General features: G+C 29.9%; 1 pseudogene; it reads left to right on the forward strand.

The window, feature by feature from the left end:
- Positions 1 to 3,290: 3,290 nt before the first annotated feature.
- LOC135320329 (heat shock transcription factor, Y-linked-like) lies at positions 3,291 to 4,968 on the forward strand (annotated as a pseudogene).
- Positions 4,969 to 5,414: the final 446 nt, after the last annotated feature.

Here is a 5,414-nt window from a genome sequence, read left to right on the forward strand (position 1 = left end):
TGAATTTCAATTGATTTGTGTTCCTCTCCCTAAAGTGGGTCTCTTGTATGATTCATAATATAGGGTCTTGTTATATTATCCCTTCTGACAATATATATCTATTGATTGAAGCACTTAGTCCATTAACATTTATGATAATTATAAATACACGGGTGTTTATTTTCATTTTGAACTTCATTTTTTAGTTAATTGGTGTTTCCTTTTTGTTCATTTCTTTTTCTTTTTGTAGGTTGATAATTTTCTTTTATTATCTTAGATTCTTTTTAGTTTTGTGACTTCATTGTAAGCTTTTGACTTATGGTTACTTTTTTTTTGTATGTATATGGACACATTTCTATATATGTTTATTTTAACTGATACTAATAGAAATTCTAACCCATCCTACAGAGAACAGAAACAAGAAGAATATACTCTGTATTGTCCTGTTTCAATCTCTGACCCTTAATAATTTTGATGTCATGTTTTACAGCATCATGTTTATTCTCTTGTAAGTCATTGTAGCTTTTTCCTTTCTAATTATGCCTTTCTCCTTTGTATAGCATCCTGCTTCTTTTGTATTTAGAGTAGATCTTTCATTATTTTCTGTCTTTTGCTATGTTCTTTTAGTATTTGCTTGTGTGGAAGTTATTTATCTCTCCTTCTATTCCAAGGGATAGCCTTGCTTGATAAAGTATCTTAAATTACAGCTTCCTTTCATTCAGGACTTTGAATATGCCTTGCCACTGCCTTATGACTGCTGTATATGGGTAGGAAATGTGTTTAAATTTTTATGTATATAATTATTTATAAATGTAAAGAATACCTAGAAATGAAGTTAACAGAAAAGTTGAAAACCTATACGTTAAAAAATAGAAAACGTTGATGAAAGAAATTAAAACTGATCCAAAGTAGTGAAAAGATCTCTTAGGTTAATGATGTGAAACAAAACGGTTAAAACAACCATACTACCCAAAGCAGTCTAAATTTAGTGTGATTCATATCAAAATATCCATGAGAATTTTCCTTTAAATAGAACAAATAATTTCAAAACTTATATGTAACCACAAAAATCATGAGTTGTCAATATAATTTTGAAAAAAGTATTAATCTATTATTGTAAGGTTCTCTGATCTTAAAGAGTACTACAAAGCTTTTGAAATTAAAACAACATGATACTGGCTCAAAAACAGATGCCAATGAATAGAAGAGAATAGAATAAGCAGATATAATCCCTAACACCTGTGATCAATTAACCCATGAAAAAGGAAGCAAGAGTATAAAATGATGAAAAGGCATTCTTTTCAATAAGCAGAGCAGGGAAGATTGATAATGTAAAAGATAGATAAGTATATTTCCTCACATTGCATACTATCCATGAGCACAGAATATCTTTCTATTTATTTTGTTTACTTATATTTCTTGCACCTGTAATTTATAGATTTATATTTAAATCTTTTTTTCACTTATTAAATTTATTCCTATTTTATTCTTTTTGATATAATTGTACACACAATAGTTTTTCTAATTTCCCTTTCTGAAAATATGTTGTTAGTATAAAAGTGCAACTGAGTTTTGTGTATTGATTTTGTATTCTGCAAGTTTAATACATTTGTTCATTATTTCTATCAGTCACTTAAGGAGTCTATGGAGTTTAGAATGAACTACTTTTTCTTATTACTGGTACAGAGGAAAACATTCCTGTATGTTAACATTGAGCTTGAAGTTAGTGATGGTTTTTTCCTATATGACTTTTATCATGTTTAGTTAGATTCTACATAGAGAGAATGTGTTAAGAATTTTTTCATATAAAAGTTAAGTTTTGTCAATAATTTTCCTACATCAATTGAGATTATTATTTTTGTATCATTTGTTTTTTAAGGGATGATATCACATTTATTGATTTGTGTGTGTTAAAAAATATTTATGAATCAGGAATAAATCCCACTTAACTATAGCTTATTATACTTATCACATGCCATGAATTCAGGTTGCTAATATTTATTTAGAATGGAATAAACATATACTGAAGGAAAAATTACATTGTAGCTTGTGTGTACATTAATTTATTTAAAAATTTTATGTCTCATTTTGAACTTTGCTTATGTTTAATGGAATTTATTTCTAAATAAAGAATACAACTTTTGTTATAAATGGATTTACTACAGTTTACAGATAGAGAACATAGTTATTATTTACAATTGGAGCACAAAATACTTGCCTTAAAATGCCATATTATACTAATAATGCCAACTGTTCCAGGACTGAGAAACAAATTGCTTCCTAAAATGTATTTAGCTGGTCTTCTCCACCACAACCCACATATACTGTTATTTTTTTATTTGGTTTTTTGTTTGTTTGTTTGTTTGCCCCTTAATGGAGGCACTGGGAATGGAACCCAGGATCTTGTGCATAGTTTTATTTATCAACATCATTTTGGGACACTTAACAGGAGCCACAAGGGTATCGATTATAAACATGACTAGAAAATTTATTCCTTTTAGGGACTGAAAATCCTCTGAAAGAAACAATTGCAAAAATAAATATTTGTAAGTATACAATAAGGTTTTCTCTTTTGTAATTTTAAAATTAGAATATTAAATTACATTTGTTTTATTTATAATGCTGTATTAAAATTTAAAAAAATTCCCCCCTTTTGGATTTCTTAAATATGATTGATTATTTTAATTTAAATTTATTTCATAAATATTTACACTTTATATATAAACATACCAAATAAACTGTTATTTATTCTGCTTATTTTTTGAATATAGAGCTACTTAATATAAAGCACACAGATAAATAACTACTTCCATATCCAAATCAAATTAGGTTTCATTTTAATTACAAATGATGATGAAATAGTTATACTTTTTTTGTACAGCTTTTACACAAATTTAAATTTAAATTCCAGAACTTTAAAATTAGTTTATTTATTTAGTGCATTATTTATACTCTGTTCACCAATCTGGTATAAGTTTGTGTACAAAAGTTAGGAGATTGGTTTTATTCATAGACCCCTAATTTAATTTATTTAAAAAGATGTTTTGGGAATAATATTTGCAGATCACACTGTAAAAATAAACATCCTATATGTTTCATTTTAACTGGATGAATGTGAACTAAACACTGGCTGAATGTTACACTTGGGTTGCTATGAGACCAGTCATTTTGTGATGTCACAACTACTCAGGTTGAGAACAACTGTGATGACATAGCAGTTTATGTGTGCTGGCCTGCCAAAGCAGCATTTGAAACTGCAGTGCTCAAAATCATGCAGATTACAAAAGGAGCTGTAGAAAAAGTTATTTACGATGGCACATGTTTCTTCAAAAATTCAAGATATATCTCCTAAAAATGGACCAACATGTTCAGGAAAGTCCAGTAGATCTCTATTGTGTGATCAAACATTCTCTGGGGACTTGGACTTCAGGTCTATGTTTGAAGAAAATGCTTTTCAGACTTTGTGTGAAGAATCCTTGATAAAAAGACCATGTTACACACATTGTGTCTCTGAACCAGATGAAGATAATGATTATCGTTCTCTGACATTTCCAAGAAAACTCTGGAAAATGGTTGGGAGTGACCAATTTCAATCCATCTGGTGGGATGATAATGGAATTTCCATAGTGATTGATGAAGATGTCTTTAAGAAGGAAGTTTTGGAAAGAAAGGCCCCTTTCAGAATATTTGAAACTGGAAGTATGAAAAGTTTAGTTAGACAGCTTAACCTTTATGAGTTTAGTAAAGTGCGGCAGAATTTTCCAAGATCTGCTTGTCTAGCTGACTTTCTATCAGAAGAAAAAGAAGTCTCTGTTTTAAGCAAGGTATTCAGAAATTGTAGTCACCACTTCGTAACTTATACATAAAATTTTATTTTGTACATCAATCTATGGTAATATAAATGTAAAGTTAGATTTTGAAAATTGTATAAAAATACTAAGGCTAAAATGTTTTAATTTTTTTTTAAAAATGAGGACAGTATTTTAAGTATTCAAGATTATGAGAAAATTTTCTAGCAACTATGAATCTTATCAGAAATGTAAATAAAGTTATTAAAGCTGCTATTAGAAAGGGGCATTCACCGTTATTGCAAATGCTAATGTTTTTTATTTGATGACTATAGTATTTAAATGTATATTTTCCAAATAAGGAATTTCAAAAAATAGTCAGCAATGTTCATATTTTGATAATATTACCTTTGTATTCTAAGTGTGAATTCTGAGGTTTTATACATTATGCTTATTGTAGTCTTGTATTTTGGTTTAAAGTATTACTAAAATCTTTCTCCTTTGATTGTAGCTGCAGTTCCATCATATTCCAAATTTTAAACAAGTCTTTCCCCAGCTTTTACTGAGAATAAAAAGAAGAGTTGGGATTAAAAATGCTTCTCTGGTATCTTCATTGGTTCAAGATTTCAAAAAGAAGCACTTAAAGCAGGGGGTAAATTGGATAATCATAATTCTGGATTTGTGACTGACACTAGAGGAGTAAGTGCACTTTTACCTTCTGCAAATTTAAACATGCCTCTAAAAAGAAAGCCCTCTACTAGCCACATAATTGATGATACAATTACCCCGATGACAGGGGATTTTCTCCTGCAACTTCAATAACAGTTAGACCACCAGAACAAATTGCAGTGGATCAACGTGCTATTTTAAATCAGTTGACCACTTTCCACCTGCACTCACAAAACAGCTACACTGAAGCAAATGGCAGTGTTGTGAATATCTTTACAACTACAACCTCTAATTCTCAGTACAGCAACTTATCTCCCATACAGAGCAATTATATTCGACTGATGGTGGAGCCTTCTACTTTTCCAAATAGATATCACAAATATCGGCCATTGAATGTCCTTTTCCTAAACTTCAAACAGAGAGCAACCCACGGTTTCCAGTGCCAGTGTTAGCTGATACATCAGCTAATTCTCTTTCACCAACAACTCATCAGCCAACTGCAGTTTATGAACGTCATTGTAATTACAACTGATCTGCCAGAGGACTACCAGATTATGCAGGATAACAAAGATTAAAATAGATGTTGGCAAATATCGACAAATATCTTCTATTTTATTTTTTTTGAACAATAAACATACATGTTTACCTATATTTTCCTTATTTTTAAAAATAAAGTAAGAGTAAATTGGGAGATTAAGTTACCATTTAAAGAAAAAATAAGATGTTTGATTGATATGATCATTTGAGGGAACAATATGGGAGTTAATTTGAATAATTTCTTGTAACAAAGAAGAGAAAATGGAAGGATTTGGGACAAGACTAAAATATGTAGAGAAGGAAAAGTACCAAGTGGTTTCTGGTTCATCCTGGAAAGTATTAAATATTTTAAGTTAGATTAGGTTGGAACAGGAGATAAATGCAGGAACCGGCCCAGGGATCATGGTCTCTATTATGTCATCCCTGGTAAAATAACGGTCA

This window comes from Camelus dromedarius, chromosome Y, assembly GCF_036321535.1.
Source record: "Camelus dromedarius isolate mCamDro1 chromosome Y, mCamDro1.pat, whole genome shotgun sequence".
In the NCBI taxonomy this organism is placed as follows: Eukaryota; Metazoa; Chordata; class Mammalia; order Artiodactyla; family Camelidae; genus Camelus; species Camelus dromedarius.